The sequence below is a fragment of the Amblyraja radiata genome, chromosome 1 (genome assembly GCF_010909765.2).
Source record: "Amblyraja radiata isolate CabotCenter1 chromosome 1, sAmbRad1.1.pri, whole genome shotgun sequence".
NCBI lineage: Eukaryota > Metazoa > Chordata > Chondrichthyes > Rajiformes > Rajidae > Amblyraja > Amblyraja radiata.
In genome coordinates this window covers 190366776-190394768 of record NC_045956.1, presented here as the reverse complement: position 1 = coordinate 190394768, position 27993 = coordinate 190366776, and the positions used below count along the sequence as shown (strand labels likewise).

Genomic DNA, 27993 nt, shown 5'->3' with positions numbered 1-27993 from the left:
TATGATAAGTTTTACTCTGCATTTTGAGAGGGAGAAGGTTAAATCAGAAGTGTCAGTGTTGCAGTAGAACAAAGGGACTATGAAGGCATGAGAAAGGAGGCATGGCCAAGGTCGATTGGAAAAGGATCCTAGCAGGAATGACGGTGGAACAGCAATGGCAGGAATTTCTGGGCATAATCCAGAAGATGCAGGATCATTTCATTCCAAAGAGGAAGAAAGAGTCTAAGGGGAGTAAGAGGCAACCGTGGCTGACAAGGGAAGTTAGGGATGGAATAAAACTAAAATAAAAGGTTTAGAACATAGCAAAGAGTAGAAGGAAGCCAGAGGATTGGGAAACTTTCAAAAGACAACAGAAGGTAACAAAAAGGGCAATAAGGGGTGAAAAGATGAATACGAGGGTAAACTGGCCAAAAATATAAAGGGTAGTAAAAGCTTCTTTAGGTATGAGAAGAGAAATAGATTAGTAAAGACAAATGTGGGTCCCTTGAAGGCAGAAACAGGTGAAATTATTATGGGGAGCAAAGAATTGGCAGAAGAGCTGAACAGGCACTTTGGTTCTGTCTTCACTAAGGAAGACACAAACAATCTCCCAGATGTATTAGAGGTCAGAAGATCTAGGGAAACTGAGGAACTAAAAGAAATTTGCATTTGGCAAGAAATAGTATTGGGTAGACTGATGCGACTGAAGGCTGATAAATCCTCACGGCCTGATGGTCTGCATCTCAGGGTACTGAAGGAGGTGGCTCTAGAAATCGTGGATGCATTGGTGATCATTTTCCAACATTCTATAGATTTAGGATCAGTTCCTGTGGATTGGAGGGTAGCTAATGTTATCCCACTTTTCAAGAAAGGAGTGAGAGAGAAAACGGGGAATTATCGACCAGTTAGCCTAACATCGGTGGTGGGAAAGATGCTGGAGTCATTTATTAATGAAATAATAATGGCACATTTGAATCGCATTAAAAGGATTGGTCCAAGTCAGCATGGATTTATGAAAGAGAAATCCTGCTTGACTAATCTTCTGGAATTTTTTGAGGATGTGACAAGTAAAATGGATGAAGGAGAGTCAGTGGATGTAGTGTATCTGGACTTACAGAAAGCCTTTGATAAGGTCCCACACAGGGGATTAGTGGGCAAAATTAGAGCACATGGTATTGGGGGTCGGGTATTGACATGGATAGAGAATTGGTTGGCAGATAGGAAGCAAAGGTAGGAATAAACGGGTCCCTGTCGGAATGGCAGGCAGTGGCGAGTGGAGTGTGGCAAGGCTCGGTGTTGGGGCCGCAACTATTTACAATATATATTAATGATTTTGATGGGAATAAAAGTAACACGAGAAAATTTGCAGATGACACAAAGCTGGGTGGCAGTGTGAAGAGGATGCTAGGAGGTTGCAGGGTGACCTGGACAGGTTGAGTGAGTGGGCAGATGCGTGGCAGATGCAGTATAATATAGATAAATGTGAGTTTATCCACTTTGGTGGCAAGAACAAGGAGGCAAATTATCTCAATGGTGTAAGAAAGAATTGCAGATGCTGGCAAAATCAAAGGTAGACACAAAATGCTGGAGTAACTCAGCAGGTGAGGCAGCATCTATGGATAGAAGGAATGGGCGACATTTCGGGTCGAGACCCTTCTTCAGACTCAGACTCAGGAGTCTGAAAAAGGGTCTCGACCCGAAACGTCGCCCATTCATCTCTCCATAGATGCTGCCTCAACTGTTGAGTTACTCCATTATCTCAATGGTGTCAGATTAGGAAAAAAGGAAGTACGACGAGACCTGGGTATCCTTGTACACCAGTCACTGAAAGTAAACATGCAGATACAGAAGGCAGTGAAGAAAGCTAAAGTTGGCCTTCAAACGAGAGGATTTGAGTATTGGAGTAAAGAGGTCCTTCTGCAGTTGTATAGGGCTCTGGTGAGACCAAATCTGGAGTATTGTGTGCAGTTTTGGTTCTCCTAATTTGAGGAAGGACATCCTTGCTATTGAGGCACTGCAGCGTAGGTTCACGAGGCTAATCCCCAGGATGGCGGGACTGTCACATGAGGAAAGATTGGAAAGACTGGGCTTGTATTCACTGGAATTTAGAAGGATGAGAGGGAATCTTATAGAAACATATACAATTATAAAAGGACTGGACAAGCTAGATGCAGGAAAAATGTTCCCAATGTTGGGAGAGTCCAGAACCAGGGGCCACAGTCTAAGAATAAGGGGTAGTCCATTTAAAACTGAGATGAGAAAAAACTTTTTCACCCAGAGAGTTGTGAATCTGTGGAATTCTCTGCCACAGAAGGCAGTGGAGGCCGATTCAGTGGATGAATTAAGTTAGATAGAGCTGTTGGGGCTAGCGGAATCATGGGATATGGGGAGAAGGCAGGCACGGGTTACTGAGTGTGGATGATCATCCATGATCATAATGAATGGCGGTGCTGGCTCGAAGGGCCAAATGGCCTCCTCCTGCACCTATTGTCTTTGTATCTATCTACATTGTCATGTAACTCACGAATATAAATGAAGAATGAATAAATGAATTAATTAATTAATGTTTATTCATATGAATGAATAAGTTTAAAAGCCCAAACTCTGCAGCACACCACTAGTCACAGGCTGCCAATGTGCAGCCTCCACCATTTTGCTGGACCAACTGAGGTCACGTAATAATGAAACAACAATACCAAGTTCTCTGACCTCTCATACTCCCCAAGTAGCCATGGGCACTCATATGGCCCCCAGTTAAACCAGCCTTATTGTTGGTTATGTCAAACAGTACTTGTTTCACGTACGTGTACACTGGCCCTATCCCCCAACTCTTTCTCCGCTACACTGACGACTGAACGCGTGGATTTCATTAACTTCACCACTAACTTCCACCCTGCCCTCAAATTTAACTGGATCATCTCTGACACCTCACTCTCTTTCTTGATCTCTCTGTCTCCATCACCAGAGACAGGTTATTGAGTCTACCACAAAGCTGCCTCCCCCCCCTCCCTGCCTCTTGCAAAAACGCTATCCCTCTCAATCCGAGACTTGCAAAAGACTCTCAATTACAATATACATCAATGATTTGGATGAAGGGATTCAAAGTGACATTAGCAAATTTGCAGATGACACAAAGCTGGGTGGCAGTGTGAACTGTGAGAAGGATGCTATTAGAATGCAGGGTGACTTGGACAGGTTGGGGAGTGGGCAGATGCATGGCAGATGAAGTTTAATGCGGGAAAATGTGAGGTAATCCACTTTGGTAGCAAAAACAGCAAGGCAGATTACTATCTAAATGGCGTCAAGTTGGGAAAAGGTGAAGTACAACGGGATCTGGGGGTCCTTGTACATCAGTCTATGAAAGTAAGCATGCAGGTACAGCAGGCAGTGAAGAAGGCAAATGGCATGTTGGCCTTTATAACAAGATGAATCAAATATAGGAGCAAAGAGGTACTTCTGCAGTTATACAGAGCCCTAGTGAGACCGCACCTGGAGTATTGTGTGCAGTTTTGGTCCCCTAATTTGAGGAAGGACATTCGTGCTATTGAGGGAGTGCAGCGTAGGTTTACAAGGTTAATTCCCGGAATGGCGGGACTGTCATATGTTGAGAGAATGGAGCAGCTGGGCTTGTGCACTCTGGAGTTTAGAAGGATGAGAGGGTTTCTCATTGAAACATATAAGATTGTTAAGGGTTTGGACACGCTAGAGGCAGGAAACATGTTCAGAACCAGGGGCCACAGTTTAAGAATAAGGAGGAAGCCATTTAGAACGGGGACGAGGAAACACTTACTCTCACAGAGAGTGGTGAGTCTGTGGAATTCTCTGCCTCAGAGGGTGGTGGAGGCAGGTTCTCTGGATGCTTTCAAGAGAGAGTCTAGATGGGGCTCTTAAAAATAGCGGAGTCAGGGGATATGGGAGAAGGCAGGAACGGGGTACTGATTGTGGATGATCAGCCATGATCACATTGAATGGCGCTACTGGCTCGAAGGGCCGAATGGCCTACTCCTGCACCTATTGGTCAAAGTGACTTCCAACTGACACATCAACTACTTGCCCAGTCTCATTTACCGAGAGTGTTGGCTCCTCTCTAGTAGCAGTCTTCTCTAACATTGCTCTATGCCCAGTCTGTTCACAGAAAAGAGTTGTCCCGCTGTGTATTGACACATTTAAATTTTTGATTCACAAACTAAATATAATTGTTTTTATCATGAATCCTTGAAGCTCCCCCATTGAGACATGGTTCTTATCGACTTCATTCCCCAGATCCCGGGAATCGAGTGCTGCTATCTGCCATTCCACCAAGCAAGTTTATCCGTACACATTTCAGGAATACCTCTTTATCCTTCTTCCCAATGACCCATGGAACAACTGCACCACTTCTCACACTGTAAATGAACTAGGCTTAATTTACTCATTAATTCATCTCAAAATTGCTACACAAAGGCTATAGATTATTCCTTTTTACCTGTTTGTGCCCGAAATCCATTTTGGTAAGGGTGAAGATCAGGGAACAACCGAGTTCCTGGGAATTCCTTTGTTATTCTTTTTGGATCTGACACACCTTTAAACACTTTCTTTTGGTTTATAAATGGAGCATCAACAGCTGTCTCTTTAGTTAGAGGTGATGAAATTGCAATATGGGACCAAATCCCTAAAATCACAATTACACCTCTAATCAACATTTGAAACTGTTACGAGAACCTGAAACTGTCTGAATCTTCTCAGGCAACTACTTTCTCTCCTTGCAGTTTCCTGTTTTCCAGTTGTTTTTTAGCTGTCACCCTGCCTTGATTCCACTTTGCTCTTTTGCAGTGTGTTCATATTTTCTCATCTGCTGGTTCAGTTTCACCTGAGTCCTTCGTCAATACCCCTATCTATCACTTTCCTCCTTACGACCTGCTGCATAGTATTTAACTCAAACACAGCCCGATTAATCTGTCTCCCTCACCCTTTACCTCTTTCTATCCTCTTCCAACTTGGATGCCCTTGCTTTACCCTCAGGCCATTCCCTCACTCTGCCTCCCTCCCTCCCTCACACTTCCCTTTGGCTCTGTTACATTATTTCTCCCGGTCTGCCCCTGTCTTTTATTTGTATTGCTTCTCTTTATTGATCTTTCTCACTCCCCTTATCTCACTCCCTAGCCCGTTAACTGCTTTTCTTCTTCCCCATATCCAGCAACCCTGCTACCTATCCTCTTCCCCCATCTCCACCTCTCTCTTTAACCCTCTCCCCCCCACACATGCCTCCTCTCTATCGTCTTCCTCGCTACCTTCTGTTCTACCACACTCACTATAATAATAACCTCCAGCCACTAATTTTCTCTCCCCACTCCAGCTCACCTTCTCGGACAAATGGCAATTTATTTCTATCTAGTTAACCCTGTCTCCATCCAAATGTCCCTCTAAAACCATGCTCCTTCCTATAAATGTCTCTCTCCACTATTCCCTCTATGCTTTCCCCTTATCCCACTGCCTCCCTCTCTCTCGTTCTCTCCCTCTCTCCACCAGACTCCCAGCTTTCTCTCTCTCCCCTCCCTCACTGTCTCCTTCTCTCACTCCCGTCTCTCCTCGTCTTCGTCTCTCTCTCCCGCAGTCCTTCTCTTCCCCGTTTCTCCCTCCTCCCCCCACCCGTGCCCCTCTCCCTCCTTCTCCCCGCGTGTGTGTGTGTGTGTGTGCGTCTCTCTCTCTCTCTCTCCTTCCCTCTCTCTCTCCTTCCCTCTCTCCAATAACGGCCGCGCCTCGCACGTTGCTGTTTGAATTGGCTTTACCGCCGGGATCGGCCCGCCCGCCCTCGCGCCGCCTGCGTCACACACCGGTAGATCACGTGACCAGCCCCGCCCCTCTCACAGACCCAGACCCCGCCCCCTCTCACACACCCGCCCCCCTCACAAACCCCGCCCCCCTCACAAACCCCGCCCCTCTCACACCCCCGCCCCTCTCACAGACCCCGCCCTTCCCACCAAAGTTTGCTTCCCACAGCCCTGCCCCCTCACAAACCCCGCCCCCCTCACAAACCCGTCCCTCTCACAGACCCCGCCCCCCTCACAAACCCCGCCCCTCACAAACCCCGCCCCTCTCACAAACCCCGCCCCTTTCACACCCCCGCCCCTCTCACAAACCCCGCCCCTCACAAACCCCGCCCCTCTCACAGACCCCGCCCTTCCCACCAAAGTTTGCTTCCCACAGCCCCGCCCCTCTCACACCCCCGCCCCCCTCACACACCCGCCCCCCTCACAAACCCCGCCCCTCTCACAAACCCCGCCCCTCTCACAAACCCCGCCCCTCTCACAAACCCCGCCCCTTTCACACCCCCGCCCCCTCACAAACCCCGCCCCTCTCACAAACCCCGCCCCTCTCACAAACCCCACCCCACAGCCCCGCCCGCTCCAACAGCCCCACCCCACAGCCCCGCCCGCTCCGACAGCCCCACCCCACAGCCCCGCCCCCTCCAACAGCCCCACCCCACAGCCCCGCCCCCTCCAACAGCCCCACCCCACAGCCCCGCCCCCTCTCACAACCCCGCCCCTCACATCTCTGTCTCCTCCCCTTCCTTAACCCTTGAGCTGTCTCCTCCCATCCCCCCCGCCCTCGGGCTCCTCCTCCTCCCCTTTTTCCTTCCTTCTCCCCCCCCCACCCCCCATCAGTCTGAAGAAGGGTTTCGGCCCGAAACGTCACCTATTTCCTTCGGTCCATAGATGCTGCTGCACCCGCTGAGTTTCCCCAGCATTTTTGTCTACCTTTGCTTCCCACAACCCGCTCCTTCCCACAACCCGCCCCCCCCCCTCTCAGCCCCGCCCCCTCCAACAGCCCCACCCACAGCCCCGCCCCCTCCAACAGCCCCTCCCCCTCTCACCCCCACATCAACGCCTCACAGACCCCGCCCTTCCCACAAACCCCGCCCCTCCCCACAGCCCCGCCCATCTTTGGCCCTGACCAAAGATCAGAGCGGAGCAAGATACTCCACTCCTGCGTTATCCAATGCGCTGAGGTGCAGTACGTAACGGCGCGTAACTGCCGCCATCTTGGAATGCTCAACGCGGTGTACAACGCTCTCGCAGTGTAATCAGTGTTGTAGGGGAACAGTATGTGTGTGATATAGGGGGGTCGCACATAAGCTCATCGGGTCAAAGAACGTGACGCACTGAGCAGCTCAATCCTTCTGGAGGACATGGCAGCCTCCCGCATACACTGTCAACACACAAAACGTGTACTTTCTTACCTGTTTAAAACCATCAAAATGGTAAATTATTGTACTGTAAAGAACCAAATGCTCTAGTATCTTTGCTCTGAACCCGAACACCAAGGTGTAAGCGACCGAAGTAGCGCATCCTTCGGGATAGAGGGGCGCTGTCCTGTGCATGGCTGCCCAGCCAGCAGCTGTCTGTCTCTTCATCTTTTTATTTTAGTTAGTTAAGTGTTTTGTTTGGAGGTCTAGACTTTTTTATGTGGGGGGGGGGGGGGAGGGGGAAACTACCTTTCAGGGTCCCTACCTGGTCGGAGAGGCAGCTTTTCTCCGGGCTGCAGCTTCGACCCGTCCTCGCGGCCTACCAGCGGGCCTGGAGCAGCATTTCCTGTCGGGGACCGCCCAGAACCTCGGCTTCGGCGGCGCCACAGCGCTGGAGCGCTATCGCGGAGCAGGCGATGCCTTGCCCGGGTCACCGTGCTGGAGCTCCGGTGAGCTGAGGATCGCTGGGGAAAACATCGCGGAGCTGCGGGACTGTGGAGCGAGCAGCTGCGGGCGGCGGCGCTGAACTTTACACCGGGAGCCTGGGATCTCTAGATTAGATCGCCAGTTGTGGAGCTCCAACTTGTGCGGCCTTGTTGGCTTCGGAAGCCGCGGCCTCCAGTGCGGAAACGGCCGTTCCAGTGTTCCCAGGCCGCTGGGAGGACTCCACCGATGCCGGAGCAACATCACCCGGCGAGAACGGCCTGGAACATTGGGCCTCCGTAGAGGCAACTGTGGAGGACTCAATGGGCCCGACTATGGGTGAACTGGGGTTGGGGACTGGACTTTGTGCCTTCCCTCATGGTGGGAGCCATTGTGGGCGATGTTCTTTGTGTTTAAGACTCTTATTGGTGTTATGTCTGTATTCTTTTTTTTGTGTGCTGCAAAATGGCAAAAAGCATTTCACTTCACTACACCTGGGTGTATGTGAATGTGACTAATAAAATACCTTTGATACCTTTGACCTTTGACAGCACCTACTCTCCCCCCGGGGCCAGTGCTGTCCGGCCACGGCTGCCCTCTGCCCCGTCTCCCCATGGGCCACACTGTCACGGGCTGTGGGTCGGCAGCGCACACACACGTGGTCGGGTGGAGCGGGGCCACGGCTCCAGGCAGCGGACACACGGGAATGACCAACCCCACTCCCACCGACCACCCCCCCCCCCCACCCCCCACTCCCACCGACCACCACCCCCCCCGCTACCTGGCAACGTCCCCATCAGCTGCAGCAGAGTTGGGGATAGTCTGGTCCCTCCGCGCACCCAGAGCCACTGACCCCCGACTCCCCCGGACGCGGGGACAGACGAGTGTGGAACCAGTCAGCGTGGAGTCCGGATGCTGGGACAGAAGACGGGCCCACCGTGTGTACTCCAGAAGGCGCTGAGTGGGTCGTGACCTCGACTGCCGTGCAACCTCTCTATAGCTCATCTATCAATTCACATATTTTATTAAATGTTTCTATTAAACGCTTTATGATCTTTGGCACTGACCCTACTCACAGACCCCTCCCCTCTCCAATGCCCTGCATCCTCAGAACCCGCCCCTCTCCCACAGCCCCACCCTTTCTCACAGGCCCCGCCCCTCCCTACAGACCCACCCATCCCCACAGACCCTGCCCCTGCCCACAGCCCCACCCCTCTTACACCCACGCCCCTCCACCACCTCCCCTCCACCTCCACAAAAATAGTATTACAAAATCATGAGAAACTGAAAAAACAATAACGGGAATATTTTATTTAAATCAAATAACAATAACCAATCTATTCTATCTGATATATTAAAACGCAGGGTTGGATATTTAAATAATTTATACACAAATAAGCAGAATGACTGAAAACATACATGCACTAAATCATACATGGTAAGGATCGTTCCTATTCACTGCAGAATGTATTGACGTAGTGTGGGAATGTGCTCAGCAGGCACAGCGGTGGCAAATTTAAGACGGCTGAAAGATGTGGGTCAGGCCAGAGGGACAGACATGGTGGCATGAATGTTCTCATCCCCAGGCAGCTCTTCACTGCTGCTGTGAGTTCTGGTGGCAATGTCTGGTACAGAGTCATCAAGGCTAAGATGAGGATTCAAAAAATCTGCAGGCGAATAAGAAACTTAGTAAGTTACACAAAGCACAGGACCGTAACAATCTAAATCATCCCCATTGGCACATGATTTTATATTCTTCTGGTCAGACTGTTCATGAGCCTGCGGATAAGCCTCGTAAACGCCACTATCGTATCTGCTTCCATCACCACCACAGGCAGCATGTTCCAGGCACCACCCCTGCTCCACACATCTCTAAATTGACTTGGGTGGTCATTCTCACCTTAAAGCTCAGCTAAAGCTATACTGTCTAATCTTTGACGTTTCAACCTTGGGAAAATTGTTCTGACTGTCTACCCTATTTGCAACTCTCATAATTTTATATATTTCTATCAAATCTCCTAGCAAACACCAGCCTTCCGGAGAAAATAATCCAAGTCTGTTCAACCTCTCCCAGTAGCTAATACCCTCTAATCCAGGTAGCCTTCTGGTAAATCTCCTCCGTACCCTCTCCCAAGACTCCGCCTCGTTCTTCCAGTAATGGGGAGACCAGAATTGCACACCATGCTCTAAATATGGCCTAATTAAAGTCCCATAAAGCTGCAGCATGACTTGCCAACTTTTATACTTAATGCCCTGTGACATCAAAGTGTGTGGTATCTAAGAGTCTGTATAGGAGGTGTGCGGACGTCACCTGTATGTGCATTACAGGTGGAAACTGGGGAGATGCCGTTGAGACTGCGCTGCAGACAATTAATGGCTAATTACTGGCTAAGCCTTAAGGGTCATGGAGAGAACCACCCAACAAAACAGGTAGTACAGGAGTGCTGGGAGAGAGGGGTGGCTCAGTCTGGAAGCTTCGGCTGGGTTGGAGGAGTTGTGGCAAGGGACATGGGAGTAGAGGACAAAGAGTTCTGCCCTGCAGTATTGTGGCCATCTGTGCCAATATGGTTACTGAATATCCCAAAGTTGATCTGGAGATATGGGAGGCAAAAAGGAGGAACAAAAATTCAGACCTAAAGACAGAATATCATAGCCATATAGATAATAGATACAGGGAACACCTCTTAATTTTCACAGATGGATCAAAGGATCCAGTAGCTGAAACAACAGGGGCGGCTGTGGTAGTCCAGGGGATGAATGTGGAGCTTTACAAAAGAACAAACAACTATTTGACAGTATATACAGTGGAACTGTACACTATTTTGATGGCAGTTCGGTGGATGGAACAGGTGCAACCATGTAAAGTAGTAATATGTAGCGACTCATTATCTGCAATCCAGAGTATTGGGTCTGGTGCATCCAATAGGCGGCCTGACTTAGTTTATGAAATCCTGCTACTATTAAGCCAAGTGACAAGGAGGGGCAGTGACGTGACTTTGTTGTGGGTCCCAGCACACATTGGTGTTCTAGGGAATGAAAAGGTGGATAAATTGGCAAAGGAGGCTGTAAAAAAAAGAAACATAGAGGTAAACTTACAACTATCCAAATCTGAAGGAATTGTGTGGAAGAAAATAAATCAGGAATGGCAACAATACTGGGAACAGGAGACAAAGGGGAGACACCTCTATTCGCTACAAAACAGAGTGGGCATTACAGCAAGAAGAGGGGGGAACAGGAGAGAACAGGTAGTATTAACAAGATTGAGGATAGGACACACTCACCTGAACAGCACATTAAAAATGTTGGGAAAACACCCTACTGGGATGTGTGAGGAATGCCATCAACCAGAAACAGTTCAGCATGCCCTAGTTGTATGTAGGAGATATGAGACAGAAAGAGGATTTATGATCATTGAAATGAGGAAAATTGGATTGACAGAAATATCAGTAAAGAACATTCTAGAGTGTGGAGGGAAAGGAAAAGGAATAAAGTTGTTGTTTGATTTCTTGAGGGCCTCTGGGCTTATAAAAAGGATATAATATAAAGACATTAGTACTGTGGAATGAAGCCAGAAGGTGGCAGCAATGCAACATGCGGATGCCGGCTGCCGTAAAACTCCAAAGAAGAAGAAGAAGAAGTGTGTGGTATTGTAGATAGTGAAGATGGCTATCAAACATGGCAACCGCATCTTGATCAGTTGGCCAGGTGGGCGGAGGAATGGTTGATGGAACTTAAGACAGAGAAATGGAGGTGTTGGATTTTAGGAAGTCTAACAAGGGCAGGGAGAGATTAAGCAGGCCGGGACTTTATTCTTTCGAGTATGGTGGGTGATATTATAGAGGTGTATAAGATGTTGAGGAGGATAGTTAGGGTAAATGCACAGTCTTATACTGAGCGACAAATTATGATAGGCATTTGGAAGGATCTGCTAGAGGGCCGAGTTGAGGCAGGTACTATCACAATGTTTTAAAAACATTTCGTCAGGTGCCTGGATAGGACAGGTTTGGAGGGATATGGGCCAAATGCAGGCAGGTGGGGCCAGTGTAGATGTTGGTTGGCATGGGCAAGTAGTGACGAAGGGCCTGTTTCCAAGCTGTATGACACTATGACCTCACACAATGCATGGAGTCATGCATTTTGGTAGTAGGAATAAAGGCGTAGACTATTTTCTCAATGGGGAGAGAATTCAGAAAGCGGAGGTGCAAAGGAACTTGTGAATGCTGGTGCAGGATTCCCAAATAGTTAATTTGCAAGTCGAATGGGTAGTAAGGAAGCCAAACACAATGCTAGTATTTATTTTGAGAGGAGAATACAAACACAGGGATGTAATGCTGAGATATTATCAGACCGCATTTGGAGTATTGGAAGCAATTTCAGGCCCCATATCTGAGGATGTGCTGGCTCTGGAGATGGTCCAGAGAAGGTTTACAAGAGTTATCCCAGGAATGATTGGGTTAACTTTTGATGACATTTGACGGCACTGGGCCTGTACTCGCTGGTGTTTAAAAGGATGAGGGGCGTACTCATTGAAACTTAACGGATATTGGAAGGCCAGGATAGAGTGGATGTGGAGAGGATGTTTCCACAGGTGGGAGAGTCTAGGACTGTAGGACATAGCCTGTTCATTGTCTGTCTAAATGCCTTTTAAATTATTGCTATTGAATGTGCATTCACCACTTCCCCAGGCAATGCGTTCCAGGCATCCACCACTCTCTGTGTAAAATACATGCCTCGCATATCTCCTTTACTTTTGCCCTTTTCACCTTAAAGCTATGCCCATTAGTCTTTGACATTTCCACCCTCGGTAAAAGGTTCTGACTGTCTACCCTATCTCTGTCTCTCATCATTTTATAAAGTTCTATCAGGTTTCCTTTCAACCTCTGCCGTTCCAGAGGAAACAATCCAAGTCTGGCGAACCTCAATTTATAGCAAATATCCCCTAATTCAGACATAATTCTGGTAAACCTCCTCTGCACCTTCTCCAAAGCCTCCACATCCTCCCCGTAATGGGGCAACCAGAACTGCACACAATACTCTAAATTCGGCCTAACCAAAGTGCTCAGTGGTTTAATAGTACAGTACATTTATTGTCACATGTGTGACCAACTTGTCATATGTGGCAATAAAGTATTCATTCATTCATTCATTCATTCATTCATTCATTCATTCATTCATTCATTCATTCATTCATTCGTATGCGAGTGGCACCATGCTTTGTCACCATTTTCTATGTCCCCTCCGCGCTTTATTTCTTATGGGTGGTGCCCGATCCAGACAACCTGCTGACTGCTGCGGGCCTCCAGCCATCGCCTTCCTTGGAAGTGATGTCCCTCCTCACCCGTTCAGTTTTCACTGTACCTCACTACACGTGACCATAATAAACCTAAACCTTCCTTGAACAACAGAGTGTTTCTTATTTTAAGGAAAAATCAAGATGATTTTCCATATCATCATCTGCAATTATTTGCCATCTCTCTAGACCTGCGATCTATAATTTAGACCACATCCCTGCTATAGTTTGTTGACATGAACTGCACACAGTACTAGAAGTGTGGTCTGCGGCTCCTTATGTCTACTGTGGATTAAGAAGTGTTTTGTAAAATTGCAATATATCCTCCCAATGTTTGTATTTTATGCTCCAACTAAGGCTGGCAAGCATGCGCCTTTTCATCACCAAATACACCTGTAAATTGCCACTTTCAGCGAACTCTAGATTGACTGTAAGGGTTCTCTGTACTATACCCTACTGAAGCCTTGTTAATATAAATCACAGGCAACAAGGGTCCAGGACACAAAGAAACATAGAAAAATAGGTGCTGTAGGCCATTCGGCCCTTCAAGCCAGCACCGCCATTCAATATGATCATGGCTGCTCATCTAAAATCACTACCCCGTTCCTGCTTTTTCCCCATATGCCTTGAATCCTTTACCCCTTAAGAGCTAAATCTAACTCTATCTTGAAACCATCCAGTGAATTGGCCTCCACTGCCTTCTGTGGCAGAGAATTCCACAGATTCACAACTCTCTGGGTGAAAAAGTTTTTTCTCATCTCAATCCTAAATGACCTCCCCTTATACTTAAACTATGACCCCTGGTTCTGGACTCCCCCAACATTGGGAACATTTTTCCTGCATCTAGCCTGTCCAATCATTTAAGAATGTTATATGTTTCTATGAGATCTCCTCTCATCCTAATAAATTTCAGTGAATACAAGCCCAGTCGACCCATTCTTTCATCATAGGGCAGTCCCGCCATCCCGGGAATTAACCTGGTGAACCTATGCTGCACTCCCTCAATAGCAATAATGTCCTTCCTCAAATTAGGACACCAAAATTGCACACAATACTCCAGGTGTGGTCTCACCAGGGCCCTGTACAACTGCAGTATGACCTTCTTGCTCCTATACTCAAATCCTCTCGCAATGAAGGCCAACTTAATTAGCTTTCTTCACTGCCTGCTGTACTTGCATGCTTACTTTCAGTGATTTATGTAGAAGCACACCCAGTCTCGTTGCACCACCCCTTTTCCTAATCTGACACCATTCAGATAATAATCTGCCTTCCTGTTCTTGCCACCAAAGTGGATAACCTCACATTTATCCACATTATACTGCATCTGCCATGCATCAACCCACTCACCCAACCTGTCCAAGTCACCCTGCAGCCTCATAGCATCCTCCTCGCAGCTCACACTGCCACCCAGCTTTGTGTCTTCCGCAAACTTGGAGATGTTACATTTAATTCCCTTGTCTAAATCGTTAATATATATTGTAAATAACTGGGGTCGCACCACCGAGCCTTACGGTATCCCACTAGTCACTGCTACTACTAGTACACCACTGGTCACTGCTACTACTGGTACACCACTGGTCACTGCTTCTACTAGTACACCACTGGTCACTACTACTACTAGTACACCACTGGTCACTACTACTACTAGTACACCACTGGTCACTGCTACTACTGGTACACCACTGGTCACTGCTACTACTAGTACACCACTGGTCACTACTACTACTAGTACACCACTGGTCACTGCTACTACTGGTACACCACTGGTCACTGCTACTACTAGTACACCACTGGTCACTACTACTAGTACACCACTGGTCACTGCTACTAGTACACCACTGGTCACTACTACTAGTACACCACTGGTCACTACTACTACTAGTACACCACTGGTCACTGCTACTACTGGTACACCACTGGTCACTGCTTCTACTAGTACACCACTGGTCACTGCTACTAGTACACCACTGGTCACTGCTACTAGTACACCACTGGTCACTGCTACTAGTACACCACTAGTCACCGCTACACATCGGATGGAAGCTGCATACCAAATCTCGTTGCACTAATGTGCAATGACAATTAAATATTTTATTATTGTTATTATTATTATTAGTACCACCGGTCACTGCTACTACCAGTACACCACTGGCACTACTACTAGTATACCACTGGTCACTATTAGTACACCACTGGTCACGACTACTAGTATACCACTGGTCACTACTACTAGTACACCACTGGTCACTGCTACTAGTACACCACTGGTCACTACTACTAGTACACCACTGGTCACTGCTACTAGTACACCACTGGTCACTACTACTAGTACACCACTGGTCACTGCTACTAGTACACCACTGGTCACTACTACTAGTGCACCACTGGTCACTGCTACTAGTACACCACTGGTCACTACTACTAGTACACCACTGGTCACTGCTACTAGTACACCACTGGTCACTACTACTAGTACACCACTGGCCACTGTTTCTACTAGTACACCACTGGTCACTGCTACTACTAGTACACCACTGGTCACTGCTACTACTAGTACATCACTGGTCACTGCTTCTACTAGTACACCACTGGTCACTGCTTCTACTAGTACACCACTGGTCACTGCTTCTACTAGTACACCACTGGTCACTGCTACTACTAGTACACCACTGGTCACTGCTTCTACTAGCACACCACTGGTCACTGCTTCTACTAGTACACCACTGGTCACTGCTTCTACTAGTACACCACTGGTCACTGCTACTACTAGTACACCACTGGTCACTGCTTCTACTAGTACACCACTGGTCACTGCTACTACTAGTACACCACTGGTCACTGCTTCTACTAGCACACCACTGGTCACTGCTTCTACTAGTACACCACTGGTCACTGCTACTACTAGTACACCACTGGTCACTGCTTCTACTAGTACACCACTGGTCACTACTACTAGTACACCACTGGTCACTGCTTCTACTAGTACACCACTGGTCACTGCTTCTACTAGTACACCACTGGTCACTGCTACTACTAGTACACCACTGGTCACTACTACTACTAGTACACCACTGGTCACTGCTACTACTAGTACACCACTGGTCACTGCTACTACTAGTACACCACTGGTCACTGCTTCTACTAGTACACCACTGGTCACTGCTTCTACTAGTACACCACTGGTCACTGCTACTACTAGTACACCACTGGTCACTGCTACTACTAGTACACCACTGGTCACTGCTACTACTAGTACACCACTGGTCACTGCTACTACTAGTACACCACTGGTCACTGCTTCTACTAGTACACCACTGGTCACTACTACTACTAGTACACCACTGGTCACTGCTTCTACTAGTACACCACTGGTCACTGCTACTAGTACACCACTGGTCACTGCTACTACTAGTACACCACTGGTCACTGCTACTAGTACACCACTGGTCACTGCTTCTACTAGTACACCACTGGTCACTGCTACTACTAGTACACCACTGGTCACTGCTACTACTAGCACACCACTGGTCACTGCTACTACTAGTACACCACTGGTCACTGCTACTACTAGTACACCACTGGTCACTGCTACTACTAGTACACCACTGGTCACTGCTACTACTAGTACACCACTGGTCACTGCTTCTACTAGTACACCACTGGTCACTGCTACTACTAGTACACCACTGGTCACTGCTTCTACTAGTACACCACTGGTCACTGCTACTACTAGTACACCACTGGTCACTGCTACTACTAGTACACCACTGGTCACTGCTACTACTAGTACACCACTGGTCACTACTACTACTAGTACACCACTGGTCACTGCTACTACTAGTACACCACTGGTCACTGCTACTACTAGTACACCACTGGTCACTGCTACTACTAGTACACCACTGGTCACTACTACTACTAGTACACCACTGGTCACTACTACTACTAGTACACCACTGGTCACTACTACTCACAATTTCAGATGACTCTGTAATTGTGAGCTGCATCAGTGAGGGGAGGGAAGTTGAATACAGAAGCGTAGTCAATGACTTTGTTGAGTGGTGTGGGCTGAATCGCCTGCCCCCAAGACTAAGGAGTTAGTGGTGGACGTTAGGAGGAGAGCAACACCCTGTCCCCTGTCTCCATCAATGGTGTGGATGTGCAGTTTACCAGGGAGTACAAATAACTTGGATTGTACCTGGACAGTAAACTGGACTGGTCCAGGAATGCTGAGGCCCTGTACAAGAAGGGACAGAGCCGACTGTACTTTTTGAGAAGGCTCCGCTCCTTCAACATCTGCAGTGAGATGCTGCAGATGTTTTACCAATCGGTTGTATCCAGTGCTATCTTCTTTGCTGCCGTGTGCTGGGGCAGCAGGGCGAAGGCTGCGGACGCCAATAGGATCAACAAACTCTTCAGGAAGGCTGGCTCCATCCTGGGGGCGGAGTTGGATTCACGGGAGGTGGTCTTGGAGGGGAGGATGATCCTTAAACTGTGGAGCATCCTGGATCAATACTCCCTCCATGACACACTGGTCAACCTGAGGAGCACCTTCAGCAACAGACTGGTTCAACCAAGATGCAGCACAGAACGCCACAGGAGATCCTTCTTCCCTGTGGTTATCAAACTGTACAACCCCCCTTCTGTCGTGGGGTAGACTGAGACTGACTCCCCCCCACCCCCCCAATCTTTGCACATCGCCCAATCCTTTCCATTCATCACTTTAATTTCATGTGTCATGTATTTTGTGATTTTATGACTGTTGGCAGATCAATTTCCCTCCTGGGAAAAATAAAGTTCTATCGTATTGTTATCTCCTCACAAAATTCAAATTACTGCACAAAGCCATGCTGACCAACCCTCGTTAGCCCCTACATTTCCAATGTATATAAATCCTACCCCTTAGGATTTCCGTTAATTTTCCTAACAATGATGCAACGCTCATCAGTCTGTAGTGACCTAGTTTATGACTAGAAACAAGGAACTGCAGGCACTGGTTTACATAAAAAAGACACAAATGCTGGAGTAAACTAGGCAGGTCAGACAGCATCTTTGGAGAGCATTGATAGGTGATGTTTCAAGGCTGGGACCCTTTTTCAGATTGATTGTTGGGGGGGGGGGGGGGGGGGGGGGGGGGGGGGGGGAGGAGTGCAGGCTGAGGACTGGACAAAGCCTGCAGGTAATAGGTGGATAAAGGTGAGAGGGTGTTTGATAGGCAGATAGATAGTTGTACAAAGGCCAGAGATGAAAAGATACTGGGTCTGGCAGGGCAGTGGTGCTTGTGGATTTTGGATAGAAACAGGCAGTGTGGGTTTGGGGAATTATAAGGTTGGAGGCTGTGGAGGCTCTGGAGTTGATCAGATCAGTGAGGGCTTGGGAAAAGTAGACCTGATGTGTCGGTTGAGGTATGAGAAGTTGTCCAACAGCTGACGCCTGGCCATAACAGGGTAGAGGTCATCCTGCCAGGCTACAACAGCACCTCACTCACAAGTGGAAGATGCAGAAGAGTTGGCTGCCTGCTGCCCGCACTAGAAAGTTGGGTTGGATAAACTTTGATTGTTTTTGTTAGGGTGTCAGAGGCTGAGGGTAAACCTGACAATTGATAGAATTATGAGAGGCATAAATAGAGAATGTGGTCATGGTCATTTACCCAGTGTGAAAATTGCAAATATTGGAGGCATACAGTAGTTTTAATGTGAGATGAAAAACAATTAAAGAAATGTGCGGAGCAAGCGGGTGGCAGCAGGCAGGTGGTAAACACTTGCCGGAGAGGTGGGTGAGGCAGATACGAAAGCAACATTTAAAAGGCATTGAGACAAGCACATGAACACACAGGGTATGGGGAGGGTGAAGGCAGAGGAGAATAGTTTAAAGTGGCATAATTGTTTGGCACTGACAGGGTGGGCCAAAGGCCTGTTCCTGTGCTGTATTTCTATATGTCAAAACCCCCCAAAATCCCATGGCTCTTGGTAACTGTTGGCCCCTCATCTCTGGCGATATCATAAATCCTGCCTGTTTTTAGACAATAGACAATAGATGCAGGAGTAGGCCATTCAGCCCTACGAGCTATTCAATGTAATCATGACTGATCATCCACAATCAGTACCCCGTTCCTGCCTTCTCCCCATATCCCCTGACTCTGCTATTTTTAAGAGCCCTATCTAGCTCTCTCTTGAAAGCATCCAGAGAACCTGCCTCCACTGTCCTCTGAGGCAGAGAATTCCACACTCACCACTCTCTGTGAGAAAAAGTGTTTCCTCATCTCCGTTCTAAATGGCTTACTCCTTATTCTTAAACTGTGGCCACTGGTTCTGGACTCCCCCAACATCAGGAAAATGTTTCCTGCCTCTAGTGTGTCCAAGCCCTTAACAATCTTATATGTTTCAATGAGAATGCCTCTCATCCTTCTAAACTCCAGAGTGTACAAGCCCAGCTGCTCCATTCTCTCAGCATATGACAGTCCCGCCATCCCGGGAATTAACCTTGTAAACCTATGCTGCACTCCCTCAATAGCAAGAATGTCCTTCCTCAAATTAGGGGACCAAAACTGCACACAATACTCCAGGTGTGGTCTCACTAGGGCTCTGTACAACTGCAGAAGGACCTCTTTGCTCCTATATTCGATTCCTCTTGTTATAAAGGTTTTTATATTGGTTCTGAGTTGAATACCAAAACGTATGCAAATGGAACGAGCCTTTGTGATGGTGTGCCATCTCCCACGCTGTCTGAGACTGAGGAGAGCTCACTGCGGGGCGGTGCGGAGCTGAGCCACCGTGCCCTTGAATGTGATGATTGAGACATACCCTGTAGATTAGGCTTCACTGAGTGGTGCACATGGCCAAGCGTCTTCCCACTGGACTCACATCACTGGTGCTGCAGTCCTATGTACTCGACTGGCTAGATGGGGCATCGGAGTCCCTTGTGGAAAGGGAGATATACATGGAGCTGTGGGAACTAAACAGTGGGAAGGAAAATCAATTTTACACCAGTCAAAAGGATTATCGACAAGGACAATTGACATGTGCACAGTAAATGAGACAGTAAGCTCCATTATAAGGGGCTAAAGGAAAGGTAACAGCATTTGACAGTAAGAAGGTAAACAATGTAAGTATAAATGAGGAAGAGCTATTTAGCTTATGCTTCTAAATGGAATATCAGAGTCATTGTTTCCAATCAACCATCAGAATCTCTCGTCAAGTAAAGCAGCAGCATGATTGCTGCAGGGGTCTGGAATCAATGGCAATAGGACTTCTCTGCCACTCTCTGCAGATCTGTTCCCTGAGCCACATCTCCATCTGTGCAAAGGCATGTCTACACATGGAGAGGCAGAGAAAGGGCATGTCCATACACTGACGGAGTAGAGACACGAGAGGCTGCAGATGCAAAAACACAAAGTGCTGGAGGAAGCACAAAGATCAGCACATCTTGTGTAGAACAGACAATGCTGGAGGAATTCAGGCAGCATCTGACGGGGATATTGGACAGGTGATGTTTCTTGCTAGCTCTTGCCTCACCCCCCTCACCTCTTTGTACTGGCTATCTCCCCTCCATGCTTTCAGTCCAGGTGATGTCTCAATTTGAAATGCCAACTGACCATTGCCCTCCGCAGACGCTGTCCCTGTCCCTCCAACATTTGTTTTTTTTTGCACTGAGTAAATAGAATCTGCAGTTATGGCATTTCAGTACCGCGAGGACTTTGGAATATAACTTTAGGAAAGATCACACATCTATACTCAGAGGGATGTAAATCTTGACATCATCTGGGTACAGACACGTTCCCTAAGCCCAGGTTTCTCTACCACTTTCTACATAGATACATCCCCTCAGCTCAGATGATACACCTCTCCCACACACTCTGCCGTTTGTCATTGTCCAGCTACATCGCTTTCCTTCCATAAGTTTTAATGTTATTCAACAGGGTGTCACTCTATTAAATAGCTTTGGGCCTTCAATTACATCGTTTCTTTGCATCGGGATGGTTTCTTACCAGAGAAATTCTGCATTTAGTGTAAAGAAACCACTAGGAGGTAGTGAGCACAATATAATGTGCTCACCTGCAGGTGAAATTGGATGTGTCGGTATTACAGCTGAGCAAAGGGGACTACAGAGGCATGAGTGAGGAACCGGCCAAAGTTGACTAGATAGGGACCCTAGCAGGAATGACGGTGGAACAGCAATGGCAGGAAAGTCTGGAAATCATGGCAAAGAATTCCACAGATTCACCACCCTCTGACTAAAGAAATTCCACATCATCTCCTTCCTAAAGGAAAGTCCTTTAATTCTGAGGCTGTGACCTCTGGTCCTAGACTCTCCCACTAGTGAAAACATCCTCTCCACATCCACTCTATCCAAGCTTTTCACTATTTGGTACCTTTCAATGAGTAACCAGTCCGGCCTCATTCTTCTAAACTGAGTACAGGCCCAGTGCCGTCAAACGCTCATCATATGTTAACCCACTCATTCTTGGGATCATTCTTGTAAACCTCCTCTGGACCTTCTCCTGGGCCAGCACACCATTCTTCTGATGGGGTGCTCACAATACTCAATTGCTCAGAATAATTCAGAAGATGCAGGATCTTTTCATTCCAAAGAGTAAGAAAGATTCCAGGGGGAGAATGAGGCGACCATGGCTGACAAGGGAAGGCAAGGACAGCATAAAACCCAAAGAGAAGGCGTATAACATGGCAAAGATTAGTGGGAAGCTTTTATAAAACAACAGAAGGTAACTAAAAAGGCAAGACGGGGAGAGAAGAAGAAATATGAAGGTAAGCTAGCCAATAATATAACACAAAGCAAAAGTTTTTCAGAAGTATAAAGAGCACGAAAGAGGCAAGAGCTGGAGAATGATGCTAGGGAAGTGATAAAGAGGAATAAAGAAATGGCAGAGGAGTTGAATAACTTTTTTGCATCAGTCTTCAGAGTCGAAGACACCAGCAATGTGCCTGGTCAGGGGGTGGAAGTTAGTGTCGTGGCTATTACTAAGGAGAAGACCCCTTAGGAAGTTCAGCATGTTCTCTACAACTCTCACCAACGTCTACAGATGCACCATAGAAAGCATTTATCGGGATGCATCACAGCAGGGTTTGGGAAACAGCTCCATCCAGGACCGCAAGAAATCACAGCAAATTGTGGACGCAGCCCAGACCATCACACAAACCAACCTCCCTTCCATTGACTCCATCTACACCTCATGCTGCCTTGGCAAGGCCAGCAGCATAATCAAGGACGAGTCACATCCTGGCCATTCCCTCTGTTCCCCTCACCCATTGGGCAAAAGGTACAGAAGTACGAAAACGTACACCTCCAGATTCAGGGACAGTTTCTTCCCAGCTGTTATCAGGCAACTGAATCATCCTACCACAATTAGAGAGCAGTCCTGAACTACTATTTCCTCGGTGATCACATTAGATCTCATGGGATCCAAGGAGAGATAGCTGAATAGATGGAAAATTGGCTTCATGGAAGGAAGCAGAGGGCGATGGTGGAAGGTTGCTTCTTGGACTGGATGCCTGTGACTAGTGGTGGGCCTCAGGGTCCGGTGCTGGGCCCATTACTGTTAGTCATCTATATCAATGAATTGGATGAGAACATACAGGGCAAGATTAGCAAGTTTGCTGATGATACAAAAGTGAGTGGTTTTACAGATAGTGAAGATGGCTGTGAACAATTGCAGCAGGATCTGGATCGATTGGCCAGGTGGGCGGAAGAATGGTTGATGGAATTTAATACAGAGAAGTGTGAGGTATTGCATTTTGGGATGTCAAACAAGGGCAGGATCTACACAGCAAATGGTCGGCCTCTGGGAGTATTGTAGTGCAGATGGATCTAGGAGTACAGGTGCATGGTTCCTTGAAGGTTGAGTCGCAGGTAGATAAGGTGGTCAAAAAGGCTTTTTGCACTTTGGCCTTCATTAGTCGGAGTATTCAGTATACAAGTTGGGAGGTCATGTTGCAGTTGTATAAGACGCTGGTATAAGGCCGCATTTAGAATATTGTGTTCAGTTCAGGGCACCATGTTATAGGAAAGATATTGTCAGCTGGAAAGGGTTCAGAGAAGATTTACGAGGATGTTGCCAGGACTAGAGGGTGTGAGCTATAGGGAGAGGTTGAGTAGGCTGGGTCTCTATTCCATGGAGCGCAGGAGGATGAGGGGTGATCTTATAGAGGTGTACAAAATCATAAGAGAAGTAGATCGGGTAGATGCACAAAGTCTCTTGCCCAGAGTAGGGGAATCGAGGACCAGAGGACATAGGTTTAAGTTGAAGGGTAAAAGATTTAATAGGAATCTAAGGCGTAACTTTTTCACACAAAGGGTGGTGGGTGTATGGAACAAGCTGCCACAGGAAGTAGTTGAGGCTGGGACTATCCCAACGTTTAAGAAACAGTTAGACAGGTACATGGATAGGACAGGTTTGGAGGGATATGAATCAAATGCGGGCAGGTGGGACTAGTGTAGCTGGGATATGTTGGCCGGTATGGGCAAGTTGGGCCGAAGCAAGAACGGAACTCAATATCAAAACATGGAGGGGACGGGGGACACAATATTTTAGCGGCCACGTGCGCAGGCGCACGCTCACACACACGCGCGAGGCTTCGGAGGCTCAATCCAGCGCTAAAAACGGCGATTTTAAAATCGGGATCACAAAAACTTGGGTGGGATGTCCCCCACCTCTCAAAACATGGGAGGGACGTGTCCCCTCTGGTCCCCCCGGGTTTTCCGCCCCTGGGCCGAAGGGCCTGTTTCCACACTCTATCACTCTATGACTCATTGGTGACCCTCTGTCCATCTTTGATTGGATTTTGCTGGCTTTACCTTGCACTAATCGTTAATCCCTTTTCATGTATCTGTACATTGAATTGAATTGAATTGAATTGAATCCTTTATTTGTCATTCAGACCTTTCGGTCTGAACGAAATGGTGGATGGTGGATGGCTCGATTGTAATCATGTTTCCGCTGACTCGATAGCACGCAAGAAATGCTTTTCACTGTACATCGGTACAAGTGACAATAAACTAAACTAAACTGAGACAAAAATGCTGGAGAAACTCAGCGGGTGAGGCAGCATCTATGGAGCGAAGGAATTGGTGACTTTACGGGTCGAGACCCTTCTTCAGACTGATGTCGTGTGGCGGGAAAAAGAAAGGAAGAGGCGGAGACAGTGGGCTTGTGGGAGAGCTGGGAAGGGGAGGGGAAGGAGGGAGAAAGCAGAGACTACCAGAAATTGGACGTCAATGTTCATATCGCTGGGGTGTAAAATACCCAAGCGAAATATGAGGTGCTGCTCCTCCAATTTGCGCTGGGCCTCACTCTGGCAATGGCAGAGGCCCAGGACAGAAAGGTCAGTGTGGGAATAGGAGGGGTTGAAGTGCTGAGCCACTGGGAGATCAGGTTGGTTATTGCGAACTGAGCGGAGGTGTTGGGCGAAGCGATCGCCAAGCCTACCCTAGATCTCACCGATGTAGAGAAGTTGACACCTGGAACAGCGGATGCAATAGATGAGGTTGGAGGAGGTGCAGGTGAACCTCTGCCTCACCTGGAAAGACGGCTTGGGTCCTTGGATGGAGTCAAGGGGGGAGGTAAAGCGACAAGTGTAGCATTTCCTGAGGTTGCAAAGGAAAGTACCAGGAGAGGGGGTGGTTTGGGAGGGAAGGAACGAAAGGGACGAAAGTTACGGAGGGAACGATCTCTGCGGGCAAGCAGAAAGAGGAGAAGATGTGGCCAGTGGTAGGATCCCGTTGGAGGTGGCGAAAATGTCGGAGGATTATCTGTTCTATGTGACAGCTGGTAGGGTGGAAGTGCAGGACAAGGGGGACTCTGTCCTTGTTACAGGTAGGGGGATGGGGAGTGAGAGCGTAGCTACGGAATATAGAGGAGACCCTGGTGATAGCCTCATCTATAATAGGTGAGGGTCTCATCTATTATGGATGAGAGCTGTACTACAAACCCACTGACTCCCATGCCTATCTGGACTACACTTCATCCCACCCTGCTTCCTGTAAGGACTCTATCCCCTATTCCCAATTCCTCCGTCTGCGCCGCATCTGCACCCAGGATGAGGTGTTCCACACCAGAGTCAGCCCGACCGTGAGCAGAAAAGCAGACAGGCCCGCGAGAGAAGCGGAGAGAAGCCGAGAAGCCTGGTCGCAGGGGACAGCCGAGAGCGGGGAAAGCCCGGACATGAAAGGAAGTCCGGCCCGAGCGAAGAGTGGGTCCGCGCGAGAGAAGCGGGACACAGCACTCAAGCACTTCAGCCCGGTCGGGGGAGAAAGCTGAGAAAGCCCAGTCGCGGGAGACGGCCGAAAGTGGAGAAAGCTGAGAAAGCTGAGAGGCACAGTCCCGACGCTTGGAGCAGCGGGGACCAGCAGCAGAAAGGCAACAGCAACGGCTGAGCCAGCAGCAGAATCGGAGGTCCGGTGAATCCGAGACAGAGTTTAAAAGTAACAGTGAAGCCCGGGGGGGAGCCAGCTAAAGCAGCAGTGGAGGTCGAGGATGAACCAGAGTCCACAGGCCGCAAGCTGGAGCAGTGAAATCCTTCACAATAGAACTGTAATGCATTGTCACAGTAAAAGCAGGAATGTTGGATGTGTAATGCATTGGTCACATAATGTAATGTATTAGGAATATGTTTAAAACGTTGTAGTTTGCCTATTAACAGGAAATGTTGGTTAATAGTATAAATCTATTATGTTAGGTATGTAATGGAAAGGGTGTTACCTGCCTCCAAGTTAAAGGGGGAGGAGTGTTAGGTATGTGATATTTAGCATATGTGATTAGTGTCTTGTGATATCTTGTGCAAGTACGCATGTGCAGTGGGAGACTCAAGGTGGCGTCCTGCAGTAAAGAAGCTTGTAAGATTACTCCCGTGTCCGAGCCTTATTCAAGTCAGTTCAAAGCATCCAAATACACAACAGAAAATATGTTTGGTTTGAAGTAAACAGGCACTGCATGCAAATGGTTGTTTTGGGGGTTTGGGTTGCAGTGAAAAGGCACTGCATGCAAATGGTTGTTTGGTTTGAAGTAAACAGGCACTGCATGCAAATGGTTGTTTTGGGGGTTTAGGTTGAAGTAAAAAGGCACTGCATGCAATGGTTGTTTGGGGGGTTTGGGTTGTAGTGAAAAGGCACTGCCTGCAAATGGTTGTTTGGGGGGTTTGGGTTGTAGTGAAAAGGCACTGCATGCAAATGGCTGTTTGTCTAAACTTGACAACTTCCTGTTTGCACTATATTGATTTTAGATAAAACGCTACCACTTACGGCTGTGATTTTTGGACATCTTACTCAGTCCCCCTCTGCTCATCAGGTGCAGAGGATTCTTCCCATCAATGAAAAACAAAAGTGTTATAAAAAATGTTGGGAATCTCTCGCCTGTCAATCACGCCATGAAGGCCACACCTTTTCCGGTGGGAGGGGGAGGGATTATAAAACCCAGAAGTGTGGGTGTGGCTCAGTCTCTGCATGATGGGGGAGGGAGAGGTCACGACTGTCTGAGCTGTGAATCAACTGAACACACTGAATGTCTACTGAACTGTGTTTTGTATGGTTTTTATGGTGGTTTCACCCTGCTTGAAATAGTATGAAACTGCATTTGAATGTGGTGGCCTTGCACAAAATGGTATGAAACTGCATTTGAATGTGGTGTCGTTGCACCCTGCATGAAATGGTATGAAACTGCATTTGAATTTGGTGGCCTTGCACCCTCCTTGAAATGGGATGAAACTGCACTTGAATTTGGTGGCCTTGCACCCGGCTTGAAGTGGTATGAAACTGCACTTGAATTTGGTGGCATTGCACCCTGCTTGAAGTGGTTGGAAACTGCATTTGAATTCGGTGGCCTTGCACCCTGCTTGAAATGGTAGGAAAATGGATTTGAATTTGGTGGCCTTGCGCTCTGCTTGAAATGGAATTTCAAGGAATAGCCGTGAGTCAACTGCCAGCCCACCAGCCGTGAGTGAGCTGCCAGCACATCAGGCTTGAGGGACTGAGCTGCCACCCCAAGAATCCATTTGGCCCACAATGTCCATACTAGCCCTCTGGAGACCAGTAGTCCCTGCAGCCAACAACACCCATACCAGCGCTCCAGAAAGCCCCCACTGGCCACCAATATTGGAATTGGTGGCGAGGTGGAATATTGCGTCGGGGGACCAGCCCTCCTATGTGAACATGGGACCCAACGGGTCCCACTTAGTCTAGTACAACATATAATCCTCCAACATTTTCGCCACCTCCAACGGGATCCCACCACTGGCTACATCTTCCCATCTCCTCCCCTTTCTGCTTTCCGCAGAGACCGTTCCCTCCGTAACTCCCTGGTCAATTCGTCCCATCCCACCCAAACCACCCCCTCCCCGGGTACTTTCCCTTGCAACACTTGTCGCTTTACCTCCCCCTTCGACTCCATCCAAGGACCCAAGCAGTCTTTCCAGGTGAGGCAGAGGTTCACCTGCACCTCCTCCAACATCTACTGCATCTGCTGTTCCAGGTGTCAACTTCTGTACATCGATGAGACCAAGTGCAGGATTGGCGATCGCTTAGTCCAACACCTCCGCTCTGTTCGCAATAACCAACCTACCAATATACTGGTAAAATCATAGCGGGAAGGGGTATTGATTGGGGATGATCAGCCAAGATCACATTGAATGGCGGTGCTCGCTTGAAGGGCCGAATGGCCTAGTCCTACACCTATTGTCTATTGACTCTAAAATCTTACCAACCACTGAAGTCAGGCTAACCGGCCTATACTTTCCGCTCTTCTGCTTTGCTCCCTTCTCGTACAGCGAACCATTCCTAACTTTAGTGATCCTTGCAACTACTACCTCCACAATCTCTGAGGCCACCTCCACCACCTCCTGTGGTGCAGTCCATCTGGTCCAGGTGACTTATCCACCCTCAGACCTTTCAATTTCATCGCACCATCTCCTTAGTACTGCCACTCCACTAACTTCCACCCCTGACTATCTAGGATTGCAGGCACACTGCTGGTGTCTTCCACTGTGAAGACTGATACAAAAAAGTTATTAAATTCCTCTGACATTTCTAGATTTCCTGTTATCACTTCTCCTGCATCATTCGCCAGTGG

At 48.0% G+C, this 27993-nt stretch overlaps 1 protein-coding gene and 1 long non-coding RNA gene across 2 annotated transcripts in view; one reads left to right on the top strand and one right to left on the bottom strand.

Moving 5' to 3' along the window:
- The window catches only part of mogs (mannosyl-oligosaccharide glucosidase), a 68231-nt gene extending 62541 nt beyond the window's left edge, over nucleotides 1-5690 (bottom strand). The window contains exon 1 of the mRNA XM_033036353.1: nucleotides 4445-5690. The gene's annotated coding sequence lies outside the window, so the exon portion shown is untranslated. The remainder of the gene's footprint in view (nucleotides 1-4444) is intronic.
- Nucleotides 5-21090, top strand: LOC116982855. The gene is made up of 2 exons (XR_004414548.1): nucleotides 5-37; nucleotides 20978-21090. It is a non-coding gene; the product is annotated as an uncharacterized LOC116982855 (long non-coding RNA).
- The last annotated feature ends 6903 nt before the right edge of the window (nucleotides 21091-27993 follow it).